Genomic DNA, 14,713 nt, shown 5'->3' on the forward strand with positions numbered 1-14,713 from the left:
ATTTTCACACTATCGGGAGAGCAGAGCACTCTCACCACTTGGGCTAGGGTTTCTCAGTGTGTGGATCAACAACTGACAGCATTGAATTACCTTGGTGTCTTGTTAAAGTGTATGCTCCTAGCCCTACTGCCTCACCCCCAGGTCTCGTAACTGGAGAATCTGGTGATCCTAGGGGGTATGCAGTTTTAACTTGCTCTGCTTCGGGCTCCAGTACACACTAGAGTTAGATGGTCCAGCAGCTGCTTGGAACAGTAGAAAACATTCACACTGTTACATCTGTACACTTTCTGGGTTGAGTCACTTGGCCCTTTCAGTAGTGCCTTGAACAGAACGGGCACTATATATTATCACTAAAAGGAGGAAAATGGAAACTCAGAGTGATTTCTTTAGCATCCTATAAATGGTGAGTCACGTGACTCAGCTCCCAATCCTTTTCTCTGCATTTTTGCTACTCAGAGTCTGGTTTGTGGACCAGGGAGCTTGCTTGGAATTCAGAGTCTCAGGCCCCACCCCAGAACTACTCAATTTGAATTGGCTTTTAACAAGATCCCCCCAGCTGATTCATGGGCATACGAAAGCTGGAAAGCACTGGGGTAGTTCACACTGCTTATGTAGAAACAACTTTGGCAAAGCTCAGAACATAGCAGGGCCAACAACTAGAGAGTCTGTGATGCATGCATGATTAAGGAAAGCAGGTCTTGTCTACACTTTTTTTTTTTCCTAAGACAGAGTCTTGTTACCTAGGCTGGAGTGCAGTGGCACAATGTCGGCTCACTGCAACCTCTGCCTGCTGGGTTCAGGCAGTTCCCTGCCTCAGCCTTCCAAGTAGCTGGGATTATAGGTGCCCGCCACCACGCCTGGCTAATTTTTGTATTTTTAGTAGAGATAGGGTTTCACCATCTTGGCCAGGCTGGTCTTGAACTCCTGACCTCGTGATCCACCTATCTGGGGTTCCCAAAGTGCTGGGAGTACAGGCGTGAGCTACAGCGCCCGGCCTTGTCTATATTTTCATGCTGAAAGTTAACACAACTGATCACGTTCCTTCCCTCTGGCTCAGGATAGAGAAGCAGCTGCTGTTTCAGCATCCTGTCCGGGGGTCAGCGTTGAGCTGTAACTCCCGAGGCTGAGAAGTGCCCCTCTACTCTGCATTTCAGAGACACCTGGAGTGTCAACTTGGCCTGGGATGCCTGTGCAGGCAGGGTTCATGCAGGATGAGAACTGAGGGGTATCATTGCATCACCTGACCAAGCAGGGCATTCTCCCATAGTGCCATTCCCCAGAGCACATCTGCCAGACTGGGAAGGCACCTCTGCCTGTCCACTGCTTCTTGTTCCTCGTATGCCAAGTGTCTGCTACCCCAGTCATCCCCTTGGTAATCCTAGTTTGACCTTAGAATCATAAACTCAGAACTGAATGGGAGTTTCAAGATCACAGTTCACCTTCCTCGTTCAGAGAAATTAACTCACCGAAATCATACAGTTCATAATCATGGCAAAGCTAGGAATTGCACTTGGGTCTCTCAGTTCCTAATTCACTGCTCTTTCCACCCTGATGCTGCATTATATCGAATGGCACAGACCTGTTTGGTGCAAGAAAGGAGTTTTCCTTTTAGTCTAGGGCCTGAACCTGGATATCAGAGGGCATGACAGACATCATTTACTAACCAGTGTTATTCTTCATATATCCAAAGAGGTACTCCAGTTTAACAAAATAAGGCAACATCTACCTGGAAAGTTATTGGTTGTTAAGATACTCCAGATTTGTCCACTGAGGAGTCAGCCATAGTAACACAGGTGGAGAGTGCTGGGCTTGCTGGTGGAAGATCTTTGGGTGGCTGGGTGGGTGGGTAGGTGATTGCCCTGGCAGAGCTGACAGATGGCTACAGAAGGCCAGTGGCTCAGCCTCCACTCCCTGATTCTTCACAGTTAGCAGCCCAGATTCTGCGCTACGTGTTCCCAGAGTTGATGGCCCAGCTGCAAAAATCAAAAACAAAAAGTACCTTTCTCACGTGGCCAAGACTGGAGTGCTGGGCTATAGACCACCCAGGGAGGGCAGCAGCTCCTCACGATGTGGCAGCCAAGAGTTGAGAACGGGAGAGGGGAGCAGATGCCCCAAAGAAGATTAGAGATAAAATAGCAAACTTCTCAAGGCTGTGCAAACACTTATAGTGAAGGTGATAGCAATTTCCCACTGGCCTCTGGGACAAAGTCTTAGGACTTTCATCATGGATAAAGACACTTCCAAGAATATCATGAACGTGTCTATCAAATGTTTAGAAATGAGATGTGCCATTGGTGAGGTGGGGAGAAAAGAAAACAATAACGCTGGCTGGGAACCAAAGTCACAAATTTCTGCATGGTGTTTTGCAAGTCACATAATCCCATTGACGGTTTCCTCAATGGCAGGCATGAAATTCTCCCAGAAAGAAATGTACAGACCCTGTAGGGTTGACCTTGCAAACCCAAACTGTAAATGATAACAGATATCTCAGGGGCACCTACCATTTCTTTCTCATATTGTTATGGAGATGAGATAATGCTTATAAAATGCTCTGGAAAATAACTTTGCAGTGTTCACACATTAGGTATCTCCTGAGGGAGGACACATTCCTCGGATGGAACTAGGCCCCTCTGCTCCAGGCAAGATAGTTCCTTATCCTTAGGTCACACCTGGCATTTTACACCTACCTGCACTGACTCTTACCTTCCTAAGAGTTAATTACGTGTTCTTGACTATCACCTTTATATCATGGTGAGATCTTTGACAACCAGGATTATGCCATTTTACCTTGGCCCCCCACTAACTATCATGAATCTGGTATACTTGTTGGTACTCAGAAGTGTTTGTTGAACACATTAGCGAGGGATAATTATCCTATGACATTTTAATATTTTTTTGAGACAGGGTCTTGCTTTGTTGTCCAGGCTGGAGTGCAATGGTCCAATCATAACTCACTGCAGCCCGAAACTCCTGAACTCGAGTGATCCTCCCACCTTAGCCTCCTGAATAGTTGGGACTACAAGCATGCCTCACCATGCATAGCTAATTATTATTATTATTATTATTGTTGTTGTTAGTTTTTGGTAGAGCCAGGGTCTCATCATGTTGACCAGTTTGGTCTCAAACTCCTGGGCTCGAGTGATCCTCCTGCCTCGGCCTCCCAAAGTGCCAGGATTACAGGCATGAGCCACAACATCCAGCCTGCATTTTAATTTCTGAATAGCATAATGGACAAAGTCATTAGATATTTCAGGATATAAACAAATTTTAAAAAATAATGTATCTTAGGGTAAATGTTAAATGTTTGATAGACATTGAAATACGGATGAGAGTCCTTCATAGGCTGAAAAAAGTTATAGCTGAATTGTGTACGATTTTGGAAATTGCAGGTCAAGGACTGATTATCTCTAGTGTTATTTGGATAAAAGAGTAGAAGTTTATAGATGGTGATATAATGGTTGGTCATTTATGATCAACTAACCAGAAACCTACGAGCTCTGAAAGAGTAGCTAGAAGAACTCAATTAATGAAAGACAAGAAAATAGGCTATTGAAGATGGGGATCTGGCTCCCTGTGATTTATTTTGGTTGCTAAGATATTACATAGGTCCATTCCATCTGGCTGTGAAACCCTAAGCTCTTTGAGGTGGGACTGGGCATTCTAGAGCTCAAGAGTAAATCTTGTTTTCAGTAAGCACTCAATAATTGCGTTAATCACTTTTTTCATTCCCCTCCCCACCTCCAATACCATGGCGCACATAGAAAATAGTATTTGTACAGCATGGTGCAGTAAACAGATGATGTTTACGGCCAGAGGACCTGGGCCCAGGAACTCTACCACAGTACCTGGCTGCTTGGAGGTCAGGGGTAGCTTTCTTGGGCAGTTATACGCATGTCCTGGAAAAGCTGTGGGTGAGCCTCAGAAGCTGAGTAACTCCTCGGCATGCCTGCCTGGTGTAGGGGCTGCTGCTCTCCTCTCCTCTAACTAGCCTTATTAAGTGTCCAGGTGCATGTAGCTTCACCCTGGGGGCCATTCAGGACCATTCCAGGGGCACAGTCCCTGCCCTCGAGGATTGCCATCATCCTGTGTTTTAACAGGCAGGAGGCCAATGGTGCTTTCTTCTCATTGACTCAGGGAAGGAAAGAACAGTTATGAGCCATGATGGTTTGCTCAGGAACACTTTCCTTGGGAGAAGTGATCCTGAAGTACTCGTGCCTCTGACTCATGCCAACTGTTCAAATATCAGTGGTTAAAAAAAAAAAGATTTCATAGAAGCGCCCACTGGTGAAATAAAGTTATAACACTTATTACAATTTCTTTGAGAGGAACAAAATAAACCTAAATCATATGTGACGTCTTTCAGAGGGGAAATAATAATCTACCCTCTTTCTGAAAATCAACCTTTACCCAAACAGGTCCATGCCTCTACACTTTCTGTGAGTTGTCTTTCTCAGGGTTTTTTTTTTTTTTTTTTTTTGAGTTGGAGTTTTGCTGTGTCACCCAGGCTGGAGTGCAGTGGCATGAGCTCGGCTCACTGCAACTTCCACCTTCCGGGTTCAAGCAATTCTCCTGTCTCAGCCTTGCAAGTAGCTGGGACTACAGGTGTGTGCCACCACACCCGGCTAATTTTTACATTTTTAGTAGAGACAGGGTTTCACCATATTGGTTAGGCTGGTCTCGAACTCCTGACCTCAGGTGATCTGCCCACCTCTGCCTCCCAAAGTGCTAGGATTACAGGCATGAGCCACTGCACCCAGCCCTTTCTCAGGTTTTGAACAGGATTTACTCTCTCCTGGGGGCGAATTGATGTTGTCCATTTTTCAGTAGCAATGTCCAACATAAGGAGCATAAGAAGCTACCATCAAGACCTACTTGCCATCCCTCCCCAGCTTCCTTGGCCTTCCAGCTTCCTGATCGGTTGTTTGTGGACACACCCACACATCGCAAGGTCTTGATCTCCTGATCTCAGGTCCTGGCTGCAATACCAGAACCACTTTTTTTGAAGTGACACATCATATATAATTTGATCTTTTTTTTTTTTTCTCTACAACCAGTTCTATGCTTTGATTGACTATGCTTTGGCCACAGTTTGGGTAAATGTTTCCCCACATGGAAGCTGAGCTTTGCACTAAGACTTGTAATTCCTCTGGCTATTCTCTGTATGTGCAATGTGGATACTTGTGGGTGGTAAGTGGGGTGGTACCTTTTTCTGTGAAGTTGTATTTAGTAGAAATTTTCAAAGATCATCTCTAAACTCTCTAAAGCATTGGATGTGAGAATTGGAAAAGGCTTTGAGATGATCTTGTCCAGCTCTCCCATTTTACAGATTTGGAAACTGAGGCCACAAGAAATGGAATGACTTCCCCTAGGCCACACAGCTATTGGCAGAGCTGAGCATAGATAAGACATAGGTCTCTCTTCTCTCCTATCTTGTAGTCTAAGATTTATTTCCCTAAACCTTACTCCCCATTAGGGGCTTAGTTTGAATTTCTTTCTTTCTTTTGTTCTTTTGAGACAGAGTCTTGCTCTATCACCCAGGCTGGAGTGCAGTGGCATGTTCTCGGCTCACTGCAACCTCTGCCTCCTGGGTTCAAGCAATTCTCCTGTCTCACCCTCCTGAGTAGCTGGGACTACAGGTGCATGCCACCACTCCCGGCTATTTTTTTTTTTTTTTTTTTGTATTTTTAGTAGAGATGGGGTTTCACGGTGTTAGCTAGGATGGTCTTGATCTCCTGACCTCAGGTGGTCCACCCGCCTCTGCCTCCCGAAGTGCTGGGATTACAGGCGTAAGCCATCATGCCCAGCCTAGTTAAAATCTTTCAATTCAACTCGGCTTTGGAATGTAATGGCCAAAGTAGGTCTTCTAGAATCAATTTCTCTTTAAACCGTGGCTCCCTTTCCTCAAGAAAAAGCCTAGTCTTCCTGAGACTTCCTATCTGGACCAGGAGGTGGGATGCGAGATGCATGGAATGAAGAGGAAGACCAGGTCCATGGGAACACTTGTAGATAAATTACTTGGAAGCTTCAACTTCTTACTCCATTAGCCAATTTTTTTATTTTTAAGAAGGTGGGGGTATAAGTCACCGTTACCTTGAAAGAAGTGAGACTCATCCTCATATCAAATGCTTTAAACTTTCTCTTCTCCTTCCAACGCAGCTCACTTGTTGGCCAACGGACTAGCCTAAATTTCGTTTCTTTCAGTGTCTTTGGCTCATTCCGTGGGGAAGATGTTAATTAGCATAAATGAGTTGATGCCTTATTGAACCTCGTGATACCTGATGATAAAGCCTCATAAATGAAGTTAAAGAGAGTACAAAGGTCAGAGCACCCCATCTTTAACTGCGGGACACCTGACTGATTTTTCTCCAGAATGTCTTTGCACTCTTCTCACTGTTCCTACCCTGGCCCACACCCTCAGAATTGCATGTTTATATCATCAGTTTCCCTAATCTTCCCTCTTCCATCCATTCTAAACTTCAGCAGCTAGACCATATTATTATGTCATTCTCTTACTCAGTAACCTACATGGCTCCCTATTGCCAAAAGTATTATGCTCAAATTCCTCTGCCTGGCTTTCCTGATGTTCTTACAACAACTTCATCCTCAAGCTTCACCCGTTTCTTTCCCAATGCACACCATGCCAAGGTGTTCTGGCCTTATCGCTGGCCCTCTGTGCTCCCTCCATGCCTCTTCTTGCCTAAGTTCTATCCATCTTTCAAGGTCTGCTTTGTGTTCTACTTCCTCCATGAAGCCATCCTTGGCTTATTTGGTCATATGGATGATTCCAGCCCTTGAATTCCCATTGTACTTGCAGAGGGTACTCTACACTACATCTTTTGAAGTTGGGGCTGCAGTGGAGTTTCCTATTGATAGTTACAATGCACATAACCAGTATTCAATACATACATTCCAATCTAATGAAACTATTTGGAATTAGCAATTCCGTGTAACCAAGTATCCTTTGAGTTTCAGCACTGGCAGAAGGAAACTGAGGCCCAGAGATAAGTGGCATACCTGAGGCCACACCTGGTCAGTTAGGAAGCAAGGTTTTGACCTCCTGGTTTTGGATTCTTTACTCCCGCAATGTAGGTGTTTTACAGACAGTTGGAGCCTTCTTAAATGATATCAATGGATTTTCAACTTTTTAAATTAAAAAAATTAAGAATTATTTTGTATCTCAAAAGGAGTTACAAAAATTACCAAAAATAATGAACACTGGTGTGTCATCACAATCGCAACACCCCCTGAAAGGCCATAGAAAGTTCTTCTCTTTCATACTCCCTTTCTCCACATGCTCTTCTATGCCTTCTTCTTCACTACCTATGGCAGACATAGCTATGCAGAAGCATGGCAACCTATGCAACCTATGGCAGACGTAGCTAATTGACCCCAGCACTCTTTCCCTGTAAGTCTAGATACAGCCTCAGAATCCTTCTCAACACAATGATCTTGAAAGCCAGTACCAATCAGGCACTTTAGAGTAAATGTATTTTTCCCTCTAGCCACACAGAAGGGTGTGGACATTGCATACATTTGAGAGAAGGGGTCCAACGAGGCCAGGGTGGTGATAGTAGGTAGAGGCCTGGCACTACCTACCACATCTGGGCACATTCACACCTCACAGGATTGCTTTCCCTCACCAAGTTCACCAAGGCTTATATTCTTTGGTGCTGGTTTTGGAGGATATCACATACTTTACAAGGCTGTCCATTCTCTGATAAGAGAACTTCAATATCCTAGAATGTTGTTCCTTATGGCATGGCTATTTGTCTTCCAGACACATCTGCTGTCAGTGGCTGCACAGAATAGGTCTACAGTAATCTGAGTATGTAGAAGAGGGACAGGAGACAGGTTGTTAGGAGCTGGGATGTTAAGATGTTTGTGGACACTGGAGAACCCAGTTCTATTGGTGTTTCTGAGGAAGGGGTATAGGACCTGAGGAGAGAGGCCAAGGAGCCTGGAGCAGAAGCATCTTCCCTGGAAGCTGCAGGTAATGAATCGTGGGCAGAAGGTATTCAGTTATATCTCATTAGCCAGAGGTGACATCCCAGAGGCCCAACTTGGCACAGTGCTGCCCTGGAAACCAAACTGATGTCACAGCCATGGGTCATAGAGTCATGGGAAGGATGACAAATAACGAGATGGCTCATCCAGTGGGCGTGTGTGGTGGTGAGGGATTTGAGGGCTGATGGATGAGCCTGGTTTCAGCAGCAGGTGAGCAGGAAGTACTCAGGGTTATGAGTTAGGACACGTGGACTTTTGTCCAGCCTCATTTACCACCTGGACAAGTGTCTGGACAAGCCGTGGTTTCCTCATCTATAAAATAAGAGGTTTGAACTATAAATTTTTAAAGGCCTATCCAGCTTGAAGCTTCCAATACATACATTGTCTCTGGCATTCTTAGTAAGGTTCCCACCCCAGGACTGTCTTCCCCAGATGCAGTTCAACAGAAGGAAGAAACAGAACAAGACCAGCCTTTCTTTCTTCTCTTCCTTTGAAGAGTTAAGTGGTCTTGTTGGCTAGGACGTGTACCTGGTTCAGCTCTCTCTCCCAGGACCTCTTACCTGGGCTCCTTTTGATTTCCTGCATGCAGTGGGAGGAATCTAGACCACTGGGACTAGAAAGCAGCAGCTTCCTTCTGATTGGGCGGCGTCTCGGGTCCTCAACTCCAGGTGCTGTGACTTCTCCTAAACACCAACCTCTTCACCTCCCTGAGCCCTCCAGCTCATCCTCTGGCTGACTTGCTATAAATTCACTAGCTTGCATCATTCCTTGAACCTGTGCCTGGCGCACGTCTGCCAGTTGAGGAAGGGTACCATGGAGGACTGGGGAGAAGAAAGACAAATGCCCCTTCTCACAAATGCTCACCCATGTCCCCCCAGCCTTCCTGCCAAAAGACTATTTCCTAAATTCCCTGGGGAGGACTAGCTTCAGCTACCATAGCTCCCCCAACCTGGTTGGATCAGGTAGGTTCTCTTTAAAGAGGCAGAGCTGGGGACTGTCTGGTAGCTTCTCTCTTGTCCCATAGGTTACCTCCCAGTTGCACCTCTCGTTAGAATTCTCGCTCCAGCGTTTGCCTTTAAAGCAATTATTTAAGTGTTATCTCCTCAGGGGGCCAATTTGCCTTCCCACCTCAATAAACTCCCTTAATTCCCCATAGGGGCAGGGCACAGGGGAACAGTATTGCCATCAGCATCTGAATGGAAATTTCTGCACAGCCCGATACTAGATGCTGCCTTTCTAGTTCTATGGAAATTTTCAGACCTTTCTTCCTTCTGATTCCTGCTGACTGGGGTCCTGGGGACCTGGAGGCTTACTGCAGGACCCTCTCAGAGCAAGAAGGTGTGATGAACCCCCACCGGCAGGAAGAACTCTGAGATCTGTACATTAGGGAGCTGGCCATTGCAAGTCCCATGAGGCCATAGGGTCTGGGGGTCTGGAGTTTGGGGAGGGGGCCCAATCCAAACATGTTTTGTTCGGCTTTGTGAGTATGATGGGTCATGCATCAACCCCCAAGCTTTTGCCCTCCCCACTCCACATACACACACTCAGTGGTGGGGTGTGAGGCAGTCTACCCAGGTTCCTAACACTGAGGAAATTAGCTACACCTGAGTAGACAAACTCCCCCGCTGACGTCAAAGGCCCCCTTCCTACCGTGCCAGGCATTTTGGAACCGTTAAAGAGGGGTCCTAATCATGGAGGGCCTTCTGAGGAAGGAAAGCAAACAAAGCGGGTGGGAGGAGCCCAGCAGGCCCCCACATTCCAGGGAGAGGTGGAGAATGGTGTGGAGGGGAGGTCGGTCGCCTGCATAGGGGCCTGTCCTTGTGTTGCTAGTTCAGGGCCCATGGCTATCTGCTAGCAACACGGAACCTTCATGTTTTCCTTGTCCCTGCTGGCTGGCCTGTTGGCTCAGCCCTCACTGCTGTCCCTTGTTCTCTTGCCCTGGCTTCTCCTAAGGGTTCCTGAACTTCTTGGGATGAGCTCACTTCAGCTACCTAAGCATCCACCTACTCCAGACATAACAGGGAGCCACCTGTGAACAATATGTCATTAATTTGAAAAGACAGGAAATGATGACCTTAAGAAGGCTTTCAGGAAGTTCATACACATTCCATTAGCCAAATGGAACTGTGGTTCTTTAAGATGTACTGAGTATCTGTCACACACACTAGACTCAGGATGGGGCAATAAAGTGCTATCTTGGAAAGCAGAAGGCCAAGATGGTATCTTGTCCCCAACAGGTCCTACTAAAGACTGCAGCTCAGATACCAAGGGCTATTCAAGAGATCAATTTATGCCTACAGACTCTTTATTTGAAGGCTCAACTGGAATTCACTTGTGAACGAGGTTTTCTTCACAATGCTAGTGGCTTCCTTCAATTCTACGTTTTCAACCTTACAGAGGGAGGAGGCCTACACTGACCACCAGGAGCTAAACTTGGGGAGGTCAGATCCTCCAAGGGAAAGAGCCCAAGTCCGTATGGAATAAATGCAAGCTGGAGCTGGAAGTTCTCCAAAGGGCTACTTATTTTGCTTCATTCTGCTCCAGCAGCCTGTGCAGCGGTAGAAGGGGGCTGAGAGGTCGTTGTTATCAATTTGCAGAGGGTTAAAAAGGACTTGTCATTTTCTCCCTTGTCCCCTTCTTGGAGTCTTGGAATTTCTAGTTCCACTTGGGGTAGAAGTGCTCCCTGTGGATTCTTTCGTTTTTCTCTGAATGACTAGAGACAGGAAAAACCAGGCAAGTAAAAAAAGTCTCATATGAAATGTGAATGCCTTTAAAGTTACCAGATGAGACCATGGTTTATCGAGTAGAAATCATACCCATACTGAAACTGCCAGTCCCTGCCTGGTTTTAGATTAGAGCTGTCCTCAGGCCACCACAACCTTTATGACCCAAGAAAACTAAGGTCAGGCTCATATAGGAAAGCATGAACAAATGTTCCATGATGTTTGTGCGCTGGTCTGATATAACCACAAACTCAGGCTATGAAGACACAGTTTTCTGACAGGCAGATCCTGGAGGGTTGGCCAGAAAGAGAGTCCCTTCAGAGGGGAGAGTGATGGGAAGGAGAAAGTCAGTGTGCAGTTGAAGAATGTTGGTCCCCAGCTTTTGTCCATGTAAGCAACCATGTTGAGCATTTTGGTAAAGTGGCCAAAGGGCTAACTGGTCAAGCTCTAGAGAAGTAGTAAAGGCACTTGTGGTATATTTTTGGTATACATGGTCTTCATGTTCTTACCCTTTTACGACCTCAGTGATAACTCCTCTTTATTCCTCCTTGGAAATTCAGGGTCATAAAATCACAGAAAGTTGGGAACTGGAAAAGAGAGGCTGCAGTGGTTATCTGGTCTGGTTAACCACCCAAAACAAGCATCTCCAACTGGCCTGACACCCTGCTCCTGCACTATCAGGGCAGGAATCCTAGGACCTCACAGGACATTATCTCTCAAGCAACTTCCACTGTTAAAAAGCGCCCTTCTCCACTGATTCAAAGTCTGTTTGCTTATCACTCCCACCTACTGCACTTCCTCTGTGCTCTGAAGAAACATTGAACACATTGACTTCTCCCACAATCATTACCTAATACTGCAGACACACACAGTCCTAGCTCTTTCATCTCTTCTCCAAGCCAAACACAACCAGCTTCATCATCATCCTCCCCTGTGAGACGAGGGTGCTCCAGACCCCCATCCATCCAGCTTGGCCTCATCTTGCCATGCCCTCCTTTGCCAAAGACTCTCTCGAAATGTGCCACCCATTTTTCTTTGTACTCTTTCTTCCCTTTTCATCAAATCTGTTCTCAGAAATGGCTCCTTTGGCCTAAGATACAAATGATTGATCATGCTTACTGTGGTACCTTCTCAGGACTATTTACAGCTTGAACAGATTCAAAGCCTTAAGTTGAAGGAATGGCTGGGAATACTTGGGCAGCAGGTAATGGAAAGATAGGAGATACAAGGGGACAAGGCACTGAAATCTTCCTGGAACCCTTAAAATCATGCCTAAAACACTTTTTAAACAGAAGATTAGTCTGACAAAGTCAGGAGCTCAAGACCAGCCTGGCCAACATGCTGAAACCCCGTCTTTACTAAAAAGTACAAAAAAAAAAAAAAAAAAAAAAAAATAGCTGGGCATGGTGGTGGGTGCCTGTAATACCAGCTACTTGAGAGGCTGAGGCAGGAGAATCGCTTGAACCTGGGAGGTGGAGGCTACAGTGAGCTGAAATCACACCATTGTACTCCAGCCTGGGCAACAAGAACAAAACTCTGTCTCAAAAAAAAAAAAAAAAAAAAAAAAAAAGAGGTAGTGCTGTGACCTTCAGTGGGCTCAGGTAGTCTGCAGCCTCATCTTCACCCCAGGTGAGACTACTCACCTGGCTGGGTATATTCCCATAAAATGAATTCCTTGCAGGCAGGAGCTGGTCTGATTCTTTCCTGATTTGTTGTCAATCCTGGGGCCTGAGTAACACATTAATAGTTCCTCACATAATGTCTTCTGGGTGAATGAGTGAATAAGGTTAGGCCATGAGGCAGACAGAGCTTCTCAGCTCATGAAAGTTGGCAAATGGCCCTGGGAAGGCTACACAGGGGCCCATCTGTGATGGATTAAGGGGAATGGACAGAAGCTTGGGGCCAGGAGTTGTGAGAAGCTGTATCTGATTTCTGGAGCAAGAGGAGATAGAAAATTAAAAAAAAAAAAATCATAAGCACACATGGAGATTCTATTTTAGCCCTCATCTCAAAGATTTTCTGAAACTAAAAACATGATTTTTAAACTAAAAAAATTCAACCTATCTGTTGAATTGAAGAAAAGAAAGGTTATTGTTGGGACGTAAATCAGTGGTCTGGAAGGTCAAATGGAAGGAATATCTCAAAGCAGAGCAAAAATACAAATGATAAAAATTGTGAAGAAGAACACAAGCAACTTGAAATAGAGATCAAGGAGGCCTATCACATGGATATAGGAGTTCCAGAAACAGAAACAAGGAAGAGATAGAGGGAAACCGATAATCAAATCTTAGAAGAAAAGTCGCTAAGCTGAAGAAAGACTTGAGTTTGCAGATTAAAAGGCAGGATTGATGAGAAAAGACACACCCTGGCTTTGCTTCATAAAATTCCTGAACTCCGTAGACAAAAAAGACACCTAACAATCATCTAGAAAGAAAGAACAAGTTATTTACAAAGGGAAAAGAATGAGATTGGCACCAGATTTCTCATGTGTAACACCCAAAAGCCAGAAAATGAAGGAACAACATCTAGAGACCACTGAGGGGAGAGACTGCAGGGCAGGAGCCCCACTCCTCCAAAATGTCACTGTCTGCCGGGGTAAGAAACTCGGTCAACATGCAAAGAGTCAAAGAATATGTCAGCATATTCTCTCATAGATAACTTGAAGAAAATACAAAGAGTTGTAAACAAGTAATAAATGAATTGGAACAGAGATAGCAAGACAGGGGAAGAAGAATAGATGAAAGAGTAATAAAAGGTAGCATATTCAATACAAATGGTAAACTCCAAATGGACGATAGAATGGCTGGGAATGTGTGATGTATGGGCTCAGTAAGAATTCTTGTGAAAAGAAGCATATTGCAAGGGGAAAATTATTAAAAATGATAAATGATCTTAGCACAATTGAGGAGTGGGAGATAGCTGGAGAAGTAAACACATTTTAGGGACTGGGGCGCTGGGGAGGGGAATAGTGAAATTATTTCAAAGGCCATAGTTTCTCGGGGTGGGAAAGGTCATTGGAGAAATGGGGTATCTTGTCAGGGAAAATTATTTTTCATCTTGTTTTTATATAATAAGAGAGAAATATGCTTTTGATTATGAGTGTTGGGAAAGGAGCAGTAACCACTAGCAGAATGTAAAACAACAGTGGACCAAATTAACAAAGGGAAGAAAGAAAGAGGGAGTACCATGATCAAACTTGTGAAACGAGAAAAATGAAATAACTAAAAAGCAAAGAAAAATGAATCGTAAAAAATAAAGTGAAAGAAAAAAACTAGTATATTAGTTATTACATAAAATGTGAAGAGGTTAACTTAATAAATTATAGAAACACTGAGATTAGGTAAAAACATGAAACATTGCTGTATGTTATTTTTAAGAAATAGTTAAAAGTAAACAAAGTTAAAAATTAAAAATGATAAAGGTTAAAACAAAGGGATAAGAAAATATCAGAAAGAAGGAAGGTACAACAACATTACTAGTGGTTAAGTTGGAGTGATGGTTAAAAGCGTTAACTAGAATAAAGAGGGTAACTTATAATAGGCAAAATTTATGAAGAATCAATGATTATATAAATTAATAGGCATCAAACAATGTGGTAACTTATTATATGAGATAAATGTTTTAGAAACGCAAAAAGAAATTAATGAAACTGCACAATTATAGTTGATTGATTTTTAACAAACTCTTTTCAGAATTAAGACCCCATATACAAAAAAAAAAAAGAACATAGAGAATTGAATAATACAGTTAACAAATCAATTTAATATGTATTTCTTTCAAAGTAAAATTTCATTTTATATGTCCAAAATCAATCAGGTACTTGGCAACCAAGAAAAATTCACACAATTTTAAAATAAAGATTTTACAGGCCATATTTTCTGCTCATAATCCAATAAAACTAGATATACAAAGTTAAAAAATATCAAAAGATTCCTAAATGCTAGAAATTAAGAAACCCATTATTAAATAATCCTCAAACAACCAAA

The 14,713-nt window shown here is 44.0% G+C and overlaps 1 protein-coding gene across 1 annotated transcript in view; it reads right to left on the bottom strand.

Moving 5' to 3' along the window:
• The window catches only part of SLC14A2 (solute carrier family 14 member 2), a 57,808-nt gene that overhangs the window by 18,226 nt on the left and 24,869 nt on the right, over window positions 1-14,713 (bottom strand). The gene's annotated exons all lie outside the window — the stretch shown is intronic.

This window comes from Piliocolobus tephrosceles, chromosome 18, assembly GCF_002776525.5.
Source record: "Piliocolobus tephrosceles isolate RC106 chromosome 18, ASM277652v3, whole genome shotgun sequence".
NCBI classification, from domain to species: domain Eukaryota; kingdom Metazoa; phylum Chordata; class Mammalia; order Primates; family Cercopithecidae; genus Piliocolobus; species Piliocolobus tephrosceles.